We start from the raw sequence: 14073 nt of genomic DNA on the forward strand, positions 1-14073 counted from the left end.
CAGACTTCACTGCTCTGTACCTTGGTTTTCTCTGTCTACGAAATGGGTATTTTTTCATAGCAGCCACCTTGTAGAGTCGTTTGGAGGATGCAGTGAGAATACCATTTGTGAAATGCTAAGAGCAGCAGCTGGCACATAGTCAGCATTTAATAAATGACCATTGATTCAGCGTTTTCCCGGTTTCTCCGAGACCCCCTGAGGGTGGGGCTCTGCCTGTAGTCTTGCTTTTCTAGTGGATCAGACTTATAACTGGTCTGGTTGACTTCCTCTCCTGCACCCTCAGGTTCCATCCGTGTAAAATGGGATAACAATATCAGCCTCAGAGGGTTGTAAGGATTTGCTGATACCATGTTCCCAGTCCAGAGCCATCTCTCACTAAGTAGCAGCTCTTGTATATTATAATTGTTCTTCTTCCATGTGCTCCATCTGGCCCAGAGCTTGCCTAACTGTTGTGGGATGTGACATGACAGCCCTGAGCTCCCCCACATGTTCACTCCCAGCCTCAGTGTCCCATCTGTGAAATGATAGTCATAGGACATTTGTGCCAGGGTTGTTTCAATGATTCCAAAAGATAATTCATGTGTAATGTTCAGCACAGGGCCAGGTGCATCCTAAGCTCTTAATAAACATGCCTTGTTTCTCTTGATGGGCTTTTGCTGCTTATGTTTGTATTACAGTTCAGAGCAGGACAAGGTTAATGTCCCCTCGCCTCTAATTTTTATTCACCCAAGGTAAAATTGTGGAACATACTGCCATATAAGGGGCTGAGAAGAAATGGCACGGACTAGCTGCTGTCAGCAGGCCACCTGCCCTCCTCCCAGCTCTCACACTCCTGCTCCCAAAACGACCACTCTGGGGCTTCTAAGTGGTGTGCCGCTGTTGCCCGCCATTGACTGTCTCAAAGCACCATCAGCCCCCGAGCTCCACCTCCACACGTGGGGCCTGTGCTCCGTGATGTCCTCTGCTAACTTGATGTCCCATTGGGTGCCATGAACTCAAAATGTTAAAACGAAGCTCCTTTTCCTCCCAGATCCAGTAGTCACCACCTCGGCAGATGGGCCAAACCGGAAACCTGGGAGTCCTTCTCCCCAAGGCTTCCCAGATGCAGTTGATTGGCAAGGAGGATGGTGCTGTCATTCCATAGCAACCAGTTCTTTGGCCTGTCTTGGTCTCTTGGCTTATGGGCCACTGAAAGTCCCCCTTGACTACTGAAGGTGGCCTCTTCCAACATGGTTGAGTTGTTTCTTTCAAGTCACCAAGGATGGATACATGTCAAACACTGTATCAGTAGGAGCCAGAGAAGGCACTGCAGATGTGGTCAGATGGCAGTGGCCACAAGTATGGAGTAAAAGCCCTGGCTGTCAGGGAGTCCATTTCTAGCCTGGCTAAGCTCAGCTGAGTCGCTCGCTTTCTTTCTGCAAAGTTACCCGGTGTCAGCGGGTTAGAATATCCTCTGTGCAACAGGCCATCCTGAGTGTTTTGGGAGGCAGCACACGCACACCCAGGAAGAGGCTGGGCAGGGAGTATGTTAGCTCTCTGTTTAGGGTGAGCCTGTCATCAGATCTGTCATTGTAATTTCTTTTTTTCTTTTTAGAGATTTTATTTATATATTCTTGGCTGTGCTGGGTGCTCCTTGCTGCACGTGGGTTTTCTCTAGTTGCAGTGAGCAGGGCTCTCCATTGTGGTGCACGGGCCTCTCTTTGCAGTGGCTTCTCTGGTTGCAGAGCACGGGTTCTCTGAGTAGTTGTGGCTCACGGGCTTAGGTGCTTCTCGGCATGTGGGATCTTCTCAGACCAGGGATGGAACCCATGTCTCCTGGGTTGGCAGACGGATTCCTAACCCCTAGACGACCAGGGAAGCCCCTGTAATTGTAGTTTCATTTGGTGATGGGAACCTGTGGTCTCAAATTTGTTTTGACCACTAAAATTACCTAAGTGTGTTATTTTTTTATTAATTGATTGAATTGTGGTTTTTTTGTGTTTTTTTGTGTGTGTTTTTTTTTTGGTTGAGCCATGTTGCTTGTTGGATCTTAGTTCCCTGACCAGGGATCGAACCTGGACTTCAGCAGTGAAAACTCCCAAGTCTTAAGCACTGGACTGCGAGGGAATTCCCCCTAAGTGCTTTTTTTTTGCATCTGAGGAAATAAAGCAATGACTTTAAAACAAAAATCTTGGTCCTGATTGTTAGTGACAACAGCACGTGGGTTTTTAGCAGTCTGTGTGGAACGGTCAGAGTTAAACATGAGCCTGTTTTTCAGACATTGCAGTTGTTAGGCGGTAAATCAAAAATGGAATTTAGAATGTGCAGTGATTGGCGCCTTTTTTTCCCCCTGTGAAAGTTATTTTGCTTATATTTCAAACTTCAGTTTAAAAAAATGACCCAGGTTATGATAAGAGCTTAACCTTGTTGTGTGTATAATTTCCCAAATCTAAATTAAATGTCTATATGTTTTGATAAAATAATTGAGTAGTCATTGCCTCTAAAGTAAAGGGTTTTTAGCAGTTAGAACGAGAGGCCATTAGGACCGGTTTGTGCATTTGTGCTTTAAGACACTGCCCCTGTTTCTTAGGACTTCTCTGGTCGTGGCCTTAGTTTGTATGTGTGTGTGCCTGAGGGTTGGTTGAATTTGGCTTTTAAAAAGTTATGCAAAGAAATGCATACTCGTAGTAACCTGTCAAACATTACAGAGATAGGCAAGGGAAATAATAACTGCCACCCTTCATTCCAAAATCCCATCCCCCTAAGAAAACCATTTATTCAGACAGTGAGTGTTTACTAAGTGTCCAGTGTCAGGCTTTGGAGATGTCTGAGAGAACAAAGTAGATTCATTACCTTTGGAAATGTGGGGGTGGCTGCTCTCATCTTTTTCTGTGCTCCTTTGGATGGATGTATGCGTATAGTGGGGCATCATCCCTGGTGGCTCAGATGGTAAATAATCTGTCTGCAATGCAAGAGACCCAGGTCTGATCCACTGGAGAAGGGAATGGCAACCCACTCCAGTATTCTTGCCTGGAGAATCCCATGGACAGAGGAGCCTGGTGGGCTGTAATAGTCCATGGGGTTGCAAAAGAGTCAGACACTACTGAGTGACTAAACAGCAGCAAAGCATATATCAACTGTTTTCTTTTTTCTCCCTCACCATTCCCCAGAAAAGGAGGGATCAAGTCATACATATTTGTAACTCGATTTTTAAAAATATTTGATAGCGCATATCTCTTCAAGTCATTACATACAGATCTGACTCATTCTTTTTAACAGCTAGACCCACGTTCTTCAGTGCGGAGAGACCGTGCTCCACACTGCCATTTCCCTATTACTGGACATTTAAGTTCTTTCTGGGATTTCTTTTTTAAAATTTATTTGGTGGGCACCAGGTCTTAGTTGCAGCATGTAAGATCTTTAGCTGTAGCATGTGAGATTTAGTTCCCTAACCAGGACTGGGAGCGTGGAGTCTTAGCCCCTAGATCACCAGGGAAGTCCCTCTAGGTTTTCTATTACATCTGCAAACACGCATCCAGTAAGCATTCTGATACATAGGCAGTACCCCATAGTCGCTGAAAGCATAAATTCTGGACAGCGAATAAGAGAGACAAGATCCTTGCTCTACTAGGGTTTACATTTCTAGCTGAGGGGACATGCAGCAAACAAGGTAGTCTCAGGTGGTTTTAATTTCAGATGGAGGCAATAACAGCGTGAGGGGATGGAGTAGACTGGTGATGGGGAACGGCTGTTTCCTTTCGCTTGTGTGACCCCAGAAGGTCTTCTGCTGCTGCTGCTGCTGCTGCTAAGTCGCTTCAGTCGTGTCCGACTCTGTGCGACCCCATAGACGGCAGCCCACCAGGCTCCCCTGTCCCTGGAATTCTCCAGGCAGGAACACTGGAGTGGGTTGCCATTTCCTTCTCCAATGCATGAAAGTGAAAAGTCAAAGTGAAGTCACTCAGTCGTGTCCAACTCTTCGCGACCCCATGGACTACAGCCTTCCAGGCTCCTCCGTCCATGGGATTTTCCAGGCAAGAGTACTAGAGTGGGGTGCCATCACCTTCTCCGAGAAAGCCTCTTAGGCCTCACTGAAGGGGAGTCATGTGAGCTGAGACCTGAATGAGCAAGAGGCACCAGCTGTGCCAAGAGCTGGGGGAAGACCATTCCAGGCCGAGGGAACAGGAAATACAAAGGCCCAGGTGTGGGAATGTATTTGCTACAAAAACAGTATCATCGAAACTGGAGAAAGGTGAATTCCCACTGTTCAGGCTCATGCTACTTTAATTTTTGTAAAATAATAATAATGATAATAATAGCAGCTGACATTTCCTGGTACTTTACTCTGTACTCGGTGCTCTTCTAGGCATTTTGCACTTTTCCTCAATTAATCCTCACTCTAGAAGAAGGGGACAACAGAGGATGAGATGCTTGGATGGCATCACCGACTCAATGGACATGAGTTTGAGCAAGCTCCAGGAGTTGGTGGTGGACAGAGAAGCCTGGCGTGCTCCAGTGCATGGAGTCACAAAGAGTCGGACATGACTGAGCAACTGAACTGAAGTGAATCCTCACAAGAGTCCAGTGAAGTAGATAAATGTATGGAACTCATTGCCGATGAGGATGCTGACTCCAGGGTCCCAGGTCTTGGCCCGTATGCTATATTCCTTTCCCAGGCCCCCTTGACCAGGCTGAGGCAAGATTAAGGAGCGGGTGCAGCGTTTCCTTTCCACGTTGTTTAACATGCAGAGCTCTGCAGACTATATTTAGTACCTCATTCATGTGGCCCCGGGAGTGGTCTGGGGATGTGGCGTCGTCTCCACAGTAAGACATGACAGCGTCAGTTTCTGTGGGGATGTTTAGTTGGTTGGTTGTTGGTTACTTAAAAACTAAAGGCCCTTCAGCAGAGCATGTCCTCAAATAAAACAAGATTGGCGGTGTGGCCACCACACCAAATGCAAGTTAGCAAGAATTGAAGTGTGGTGTTGAAGGAGTGTGAACAAGGAGGTGTCCCATTGAGCTTGCAAGGGGTGAGCTTTGCAAGAGGACTTGGACCAGCCGGGGAAAGAGAGTTCCTAAGCACTGAACTAGTATTATGGACTGTTAAAGCTTTAAAATACCGTTTAGTTATTAAAGTGCTGATGCCTGGCCCAAGTAGGGGCTCTAGGATCCTGTTCCAGCCACCATGACTGTGTCCATTTTGATCGGGTGTAGCTTGGAGCTTAAGAGTTGTTCAATAGTTTGAATGAAGGGCAGGCCTAGTTAGATGTGAAGATGGTGGTGGTTGCTTTTAAGACCAGGAAAAGTGTGGAGAAGATCTTTCATCCAACCATCTATGAAGCATGTGTTTCTGCCCAGCCTGTGTGCCAGGCACCGTATGTTAGTCACATAAGAAGACTCTGGTTCTCCAGGGTTTGCACCAGAACTTTCCTTTAGAAATATAACCCAAGCCACCAATGTGGGCCATATATGTCACTGAAGATCTTATGGGGATCACTTTTAAAAGAGTAAAAAGAAATAGGAAATGGACTTTAATAATAAATTTTATTTAGTCCAAAGCATATCATTTCAACATGTAGCCAGTATAAAATTATTGAGATATATTACATCCTTTTTTTGTCACACTTCTTCAAAGTTCCATGTGAAATCTACTCCTTCAGCCATTTCCATCTGCACCAACCACGTTTCAGGTGCCCAGGAGCCACATGTATTGGACAGAGTGGGCCTCAGGTGTGAGACTCAAGTGTAGGTCAGGATTCACAGTGATGGGTCAAAGATGCTGTCCCTGTTTTATCTTGGTGAATAAGGGCAGATGAGTGATGAAAAGCATGCTGCCTGCTAAACTCACAGCTGTCATCCTTCAAAGGCACCTTCTGGGCCTGGTGTGCTTGGCGCATGTGACCTGTGTTCTGAGGTGGCCGGGACTCTGATCATCCCCACTAAACAGATGAAGAAGGTGAGGCCTGGCAGCACGAGGCCATTTGCTCACAGTTAGCAAATGATGAGGGCAGAATTTGAACTCAGGTACAGAGACCGTACTCTTAAATCTCTGTGTGTCTGTGTTGTGTTAGTGTTTGAGGGAGGGTGGGGTCTGAGCTTTGAGCCACAAAAATACCATAGGAAGGACTCATCACACAAAACAGACTCCCAGTTTTCATCAGCCTCAGTCCTCAAGTTTCTGTTGGTATTGTTGTGCTGGTTTAGACCTGAGAGGTTGGCTGACCCCCCTCCTTACATTAAGCCCCAGGTTTGGTGGGAACGGATCTTTACTTCCCAGGAAGGGGAATGGTCTTTGGGGACTGAGGACAGTGGGCAGGATGAGTGAAGGAATGAGAAAAGGACCTAGCCTATTGAAAGTCCATTCTAAGCAGCTTCCGTGGGCATGAAGCCTCTTTTCTTTTCTTTTCTTTTTTTTTTTTTAATATTTATTTATTTATGTATTTGGCTGCATTGGATCTTAGTTGCAACATGAGGGGCTCCTCCTTCGTTGCAGAATGTGGGCTTAGTTGCCCCACAGCTGAGGAAAGTTCCCGAGGCCTCTTTTCTCTTTCATCTGCCTCCTCTCTCTGTCCCTCTTGACTGTGGCCTCCTGAGGGAGCTTCGTGGCCTTTTCCTGTCTCAGCGACAGCCGAGTTTACCCAGTGTGTGAGTATTGCCCTTGCCTGATTCAGAGGCACTGCTGCGTGGGGGCTAGCAGGAAGGGGACTCTCTCATCTACGGGAGTCATTATTCTAGAACTTCAGTCACTCTCTTGGTTCAGGATTCCCCCTCTCAGGAGCAAGGAGTATCTGGACCTTGTACCTAAACAAGGCAGGTGCTGGAGATTCCGAGTCTGTTCACGTGCCCAGATGACCTGTGCCAGCCCCAGTGGTGATTCCTGAGCGCTTTCACCTCTTTACCTCTCTTATCTCCTACTGCTGGACAGTGCCTGGCTGGTTAAAGATCCTCAGTGTGTATCAGCTGAATTGCTGATACGAGCCAAGGTTCCCTGAGCTCTTACTGTATACAAGTCTCTGCTCTGGGTGCTTTTCATGTAATATCTCATTTAATCCTCATAACTCCATGGTGTAGTTATTCTTACCATTCACATTTCTTACGTAAATAGACTCAGGTCCTGAGAAATACGAATCACAAAGCTGGTGAGTATCAAAGTCAGGATTCAAACCCAAGCCAGTCAAGTCCAGGCTGTCTTTTTTTTCAAGTTTCATCTATCTGTTTTTGTTTTTGTCTGCGCTGAGTCTTCATTGCTGCATTCGGGCTTTCTCTAGTTGTGGCATCTGGGGGGTACTGGCGGTGTGGTGGCTTCTCTTGCTGTGGGGTGCAGGCTCTAGAGCCCAGGTGTCAGTAGCTGTGGCTCATGGGTCTTAGTTGCTCTGTGGCTTGGGGTATCTTCCTGGACCAGGATTGAACCTGTGTCCCCTGCATTGGCAGGCAGATTCTTAACCACTTGTCTACCAGGGAAGTCCCTAGGTCCAGGCTCTTAAACGCCCAGTCTGCAGTCTGTCCGTGGACAGCAGGTGGCCGAATGGGGTCGGGAAGCAGGGCCACACTGGCGAGTTGCAGTCTCCCCACTCCACACGTGGTCTCTGAACTGGTCTGGGGTAGTCCTGCAGCAGGTCCCAGGCCCTTTTGGGCCTGGAGACTTGACCATCACCCTGGGTGTGAGGTTTTTCTCTGATTCTGGACTTGAGGGACTTTTCCCTTGTGGTCCAGTGGCTAGGACTCTGTGTTCTCAATGCAGGGGGCCTGGGTTCGATCCCTATTTAGGAAGCTAGATCCCACATGCCACAATAAGACCTGGGGGGTCAAATAAATAAATACAAATACATATTTTTTAAAAATCAGCCAAAAATAACAAAAATGCACTGGATGTTTGACATTATTAAGGAATTCTTGTTAATTTTTGAAGATGTGATAATGATACTGTGGTTCTGCTTAAGAAAAAGGTCCTTATTTTGAAGAGTTACAGTCTAAAATCCCCATGAACTGTTAAGATATCTGAGATTTGCTTCAGATTAATATGGATGGGCAGGGAGGTGAGGGGCCCAAGTGTATGGGCGAGGAAAGAGAGGAAGTAAGATTGGCCAGGAGGCATTGCTGCTGAAGCTGGCTGGAGGGGCGTTCTTATGCTCTGCTTTTCACCTTTGTGTGTCTGTACCACGAACACCTCGCCACGAAAAGTTAGAAGCAGATATAACAACTATCACTCAGTGTTGGTGTGTTTCAAACTCGAGTGTAGTGTGGAGGGATTCCCTACCTCTGCCCAGTCCACTTATATAATACAAAAGTGGTATTTTTTTTTTTCTCTTTTCATCCTACGAGTCAATCTTTGGCTCTATCGGCCACATGCTCCCCCAACTGCTCTGAGCACCATGGCGCTGGTTCTCTGAGTCAGCTCACAGAGGTCCCTCTTTCCCCAGGTCTGGTTTTCTCCAGCATCTGAGCGTGGGGCCCCTCCCACATTTTTTCCAAAGACGAGTTCCAGCAGGAGGCCTCAGATCCTCCCCGCATCCTCCCCTCAGGACAGACTGCACAGATCCTTCCTCTGATGTGTCTCTGTCGGCCGCCCCCCGCCCAACCCTGCAAGGAACCACAATCCAGCATTTGGGTTTGCCTCCAGCGCTGCTGCGGGAGGCAGGGAAAGTGCCCCCTTTCAGTCCTGACTTTTGACAAAGCTGCAAGATGTAGCATGTGATGGTGCCACGGACCTGATGTTATTTCTCATCAAGCCAGCAGATAAAACTCCTTTAGAACAAACATGCACAGCACCGCCCCCCTCCCCCCGCCCTCCCCTTCACATCAAGCAGAGAGGCTCCTGTTGCAACTAACTGAACAGCGAGTCAGCAAGGGGCAGAAATCCGCGTGTGAAAGTGGCAGGAAAAGCGGGTACCCTCGTTTGGGGGTTTCTGCTTGTGGTTTGCTTGCCAGGGAGGGGTAGAGATGTGTGATGTGAAGAGGAACTCGGGTCTGGCCTTGCTCGCGGCTGGTGCCATTGGTTCTGGTGGTGGGCTCTTTCTCTGTATCGCGCTCTTGGTTTGCAGGGAGGAAGGCAGGCCGGGTCCTGGAACCCCCCCCCCCGCCCCCACCTCCTGCAGGCGTTGCTACCTCTGCCGCCACAGCAGTTCTCTTCTTTCCTGTTCCTTTGCAGGCTCTGAAGCGCGTCTAGCGCGGAGAGCTCATTAGGATCACTGTCACCAGTTTAGGCAGCCTGCTTTTTCCGGGTTTCCCAGTGTAGACCTATATATGTTGAATCTGAAGGTGGCAGACCCCAAACACTGATACTGATTTTTTTTTTTTAATATTCATGTATTCATTTGGCTGCACCAGTTCTTGGTTGTGGCATGCAAGATCTTTGATCTTTGTGGCGGCATGCAAACTCTTAGTTGTGGCATGTAGGATCTAGTTCCCTGACCCGGGATTGAACCTGGGCCCTTTGCATTGGAAGCGCAGAGTTTGAGCCACTGGACCACCAGGGAAGTCCCCTGATTATAATTCTTAAACTTACTCATTCAACAGATATTCATCCAGCTGAATGTTCTTCCAGGTACTAGGTTTATAGCAGTGAGCAAAGCAGACAACGGTTCTCCCCTTCTAGGGCTCTCATTCAAGCCGGGATTCAAACAATCAACAGATAAATAAGACGTATACTGTGTTAGGGCGGTTCCCAGGTGGCACTAGTGGTAAAGACTGCCTACCAGTGCAGGAGACGTAAGAGGCCTGAGTTAGATCCCTGGGTCAGGAAGATCCCCTGGAGGAGGGCATGGCAGCCACTCCAGTATTCATGCCTGGAGAATCCCATGGACAGAGGAGTCTGGTGGGCTGCAGTCCATAGGGTCGCAAAGAGTCAAAGTGATTTAGCATGCACACATACTGTGTTTGATGGTAATAAGTTCTGAGTGGAAGATGCTAAGAAAGGGGATGTGAGATATTAGGGTGGAGGATGTTGTCAGTTTAGACAGGGTGCCAAGGGATGGCCTCCCTGGGAGTGACCTGAGATCAGGCCTGAAGGAGGCGAGGCAGTGTGAGCAGTAGGGGTTTCTTGGCAGAGGGAGCAGCCAGTGCAAAGGCCCTGAGACAGCGGCTGGAGCAGAGTGGAAAGGGGAGCGAGTGGGAGGGCATGCGGGCGCAGGAGTTTGAAGATCTCTTGGCATCTAGTGCAGCCTCGTCTTTTCTCTGAGATGGGACCATATTGCAGGGCGTGTTGAGTTATTAAATTTCATTAAGGGACTTCCCTGGTGTCTAGGGGTTAATAATCCGCCTTGCAATTCAGGGGATGCAGGTTCGATCCCTGGCCAGGGAACTAAGATCCTGCATTCTACAACTAAGACCTGATACAGCCAAGTAAATACATAAATAAATATTTTTAAACGTTCATTAAGTTTTGATTAGTGGCCACACGTGCATGGAACCAAAGGAACAAAAATAAAGCATCCAGTTCCCTTCCCCAGAGGCCACCACCATCCCTGGTTCTTGTTGGTGACCAGTTCCTTGGCACTGCGTTATTTGAGTCATTTCCTGGCCTACATTTGTTCGAACCATATGAAATTGCCTTTTTTGTGGGTCAGAAAGAATGGTTGAATGTTGACAGTTTGGGAGGTTCAGCCTAACAGCTTCCTTTCCAGGGCCCAAGGAACTTGACCCATCCTTTCTTTGGGGCTTCCCTGGTAGTTCAGATGGTAAAGAAAATACCTGCAATGCGGGAGACCCGGGTTCGATCCCTGGGTTGGGAAGATCCCATGGAGAAAGGAGTGGCTCCCCACTCCAGTATTCTTGCCTGGAGAATCCCATGGACAGAGGAGCCTGGTGGGCTACAGTCCATGGGGTTGCGAAGAGTGGGACACGATGAACACTTTCTTGCCTCAGGGATTGGTGGTCAGAGGTGGGGACCCCCTTTCTGCACCCGCACATCTCTTTCATTGACTGGCCCAACAGTGTCTGCAACACCAGTGTGTGTAAACCCCCTGCTCACCCATAGCCCCATACCCGTCTTGCTGTTAAGCCTGACAAGACGCTGCCTCGTCCTCCTAGGACAGTACCTGGGGGTGGCATTAGGCATTCTTTGGCTTTCTGTGTCTTGGTGCCACCAGTTTTGAAATCACAGATAACTTGCAGAGGGAAGGGCACCCCTGGACTCTTGCCACGTGTTTGGCATGACTCACATGGCGGGACTGGATCAGTAACTGGGCAGAGTAGGTGGTAGAGAACCAGCCCAGAGTGTCCAGGAGGAGGTACTGGGACTGTGTAGGCTCAGGCTGTGGGGGGAGGGCTGAAGAGTGATGAAGAAAGGCTGTCCCTCTCCTCTGGTGTGTCCCCTCCAGAGAGCACACATCCTGAACCCCAGGGCCCTGGGCTGGATCTTGCTTTGGGGGAATTCAGCCAGAAAATGGTTTCAGTTGGTTTGCCTTTGGATGCCAACAATACTATTAGCAACAACAGCAGCAAATGTTTTTTTTTTGGGGGGGGAGGCGTACCACATGGTGTGTGGAACTTCCCTGACCATGGATGGAACCTAACCCCTGGGCCATCAGGGACATGCCAGCAAATAGATAATTTATACAGTGTCTGCTAGATGCTAGGCACTTCCTACAAAGTGATTCATTTAAACCTCCCAACAACCCTGCAAGTACCCTTATTATTCCCCTTTTGCAGATGAGGCCAACTAAATTTAAATAACTTACCCGACAGCTAGAAAATGGTGGTGACACGATTTGGATCCTGGCAGCCTGGCCCAGAGGCCACATCCTGAACTCTTAATCACTGTGCTCCTGCAGTGGTTCTCAAACCCGCGCAGGCACCGGCGTCCCCCAGAGGGCTGCTTAAAACGAGAGTTGCTGGGCCCCACCCAGAGTTTCCAATTCAGTAGGTCTGGCTTGAGAATATACATTTCTAACAAGTCCCCAGGTGATACTGCTGCTCCTGAGCCTGGGAGCACATTTTTGAGAACCACCAACCTGACCTACTATAATAGGAAGTTCAAATGAAATTGGCCCCAAATCAGGAGACTGATGATCTGTAACAAAGAAGCCTACAGATAGGCAGCACCAGGGCAGAATAATTAAGCCTGTAAGGAGACCAGCCCTCTCCACTATACTTGGTGTGTCTCCTGTGTCCTCAGGCTCCCCTCACGGCCACAGGATGACTGTCACAGCTCCAGTCATCATTCCCTGACGAGGAGATATCCAGCAGCAGAAATACCCAGCGTCTGGAGGCTATATCCAGAGCATCTCTTAGGAGTGTGGAAACTCTTCCTAAAAGCCCTGCCTCCCAGATTCCCCTCATATCTCATTGGCCAGCATTGTGATACCTGACCGTGCCTGGGCAAATCACAGGCAAGAGCCAGTCAGGATTTATTGTCAGGGCTTGGGCTAGAACGCCTCTTCACCTGAAGCGCAGGACCATGTAGTGCGGCTACAGGAATAAACCCGTAGTACTGTTTAGGAAAAGACTGGGAGGGGGGATGGACAGTGGGTGGGCAGACAGTTGGATCTGCTGCAGAAGTTAGGGAAACAGATGAAAGCCTCGTACCTATCTATTTTTGTGTCACTATCCTTACCAACAGTGTCCTTCCTTTTGTAATTACCTGAATCAGGGCATGGCTTTTAAATTCTCTAATCATTTCCACCTTTAAGAAAGTGTGCACAGAGTCCCTGTATCATAGGAGCTCTCAATCCTGTCGGGAAACCAAGTATTTCATCTGCACACTCAGGGAAACCCAAGCTGGGGAATGAGGCAGCAGTCTGAGGGGCGGTGTTGGTGGTCCGTGAGCCCACTCACTATGCTCAGCAACACTTGGGGCTCCTCTCTCAGCTTCTGGCCAGTTTTCCTATTCAAGGTGCTCCTTGCAGAGGCTCAGTTTCCCCCTTTGAGGACTGCCTTGTAGGGTGGTTGTGAGGAAGAAAGGAGAGGTTGCAGGGAATTTCCTGGCAGTCCGGTGGTTAGGATTCTGCACTTTCACTGCCAGAGCTCAGGTTTAATTCCTGGTGAAGGAACTAGGATTCCACAAGCTGGCTTAGTGGAAAAAAGAGAGGATGCAGGTCAAGTGCTTACCCCCAGGAGCTAGCTCATGGTAAGTGCTCAATAATGTGGCCCCTGCTGTTAACATATTTAATTTGATTTACTAATTGAATAGGGCTTCTCTGGTGTTTCACGGGTAAAGAATCTGCCTGCAATGCAGGAGATATGGGTTCAATCCCAGGGTCAGGAAGATCCCCTCTAGAAGGAAATGGCCACCCACTCCAGTATGGAAAAATTTTCCAGTCTGGAAAATCCCATGGACAGAGGAGCCTGGTGGGCTGTAGTCTATGGGATCGCCAAGAATCGGATACGACTTAGGGACTAAACAACAATTAATTGAATAGTTATCATTTAATAACCCCACCCTTTCCTCCCAACAACACATGAAAGTGACCATTCATTTTGCAGACTGACATTTCCTGTGGGTGCCTGTTGCTGCAGCTTGCGGACCCAGCATAAAGCTGTTGCCCTATAGATCTGCCAAGGGACTGAGGAACAAAGAGCGGGCTGTGGAGCCACACCACTTGGGCACAAGTCCTGGATCCATCTTGGGCTCCCATGTGACCTTGGGCAAGCCACTAGCCTTGCAGTACCTTGGGTTCCATATCTTTAAGGTGGTAATGAAACCGTGTAACTCAGATTGAGATTTGAATCAGTGAGCCCAGACTCGAACCCAGCCAGAAGCCAGATGGGGACTTGAATCCACGGTCTTTTAACTGAGATCCCACACCTGGTCTCAGGACTTAATGAAGCTCAGGTTCTTGATGTCTCCTTGCAGAAGGGATTCAGTGAAAGACAAAGCGATGGCTAAGAAGTTGATTTATTTAGAGAGAAATACACTCCACAGACAGAGTGTGGGCCATCTCAGAAGGGGAGAGTGGCCTTGAAATACGGTGTGGTTAGTTTTTATAGGCTGAGTCATTTCATAGGCTAATGAGTGGGAGGATTATTCCAGCTATTTTGGGGAAGGGGGTGAGATTTCCAGGAATTGGGCCACCGCCCAGTTTGTGGTCGTTGATGATTGGCCTCAAAACTGTCGCCATACCTGTGAGTGTGTCATTGATCTTGTGCCTGTGTTTCAGT

The 14073-nt window shown here is 48.3% G+C and overlaps 1 protein-coding gene across 4 annotated transcripts in view; it reads left to right on the forward strand.

Annotated features, from left to right (window-relative positions):
- SIPA1L3 (signal induced proliferation associated 1 like 3) overlaps positions 1-14073 on the forward strand; it is a 254293-nt gene that overhangs the window by 1574 nt on the left and 238646 nt on the right. The window lies entirely within an intron of this gene.

The sequence above is a fragment of the Ovis aries genome, chromosome 14 (genome assembly GCF_016772045.2).
Source record: "Ovis aries strain OAR_USU_Benz2616 breed Rambouillet chromosome 14, ARS-UI_Ramb_v3.0, whole genome shotgun sequence".
NCBI classification, from domain to species: Eukaryota; Metazoa; Chordata; class Mammalia; order Artiodactyla; family Bovidae; genus Ovis; species Ovis aries.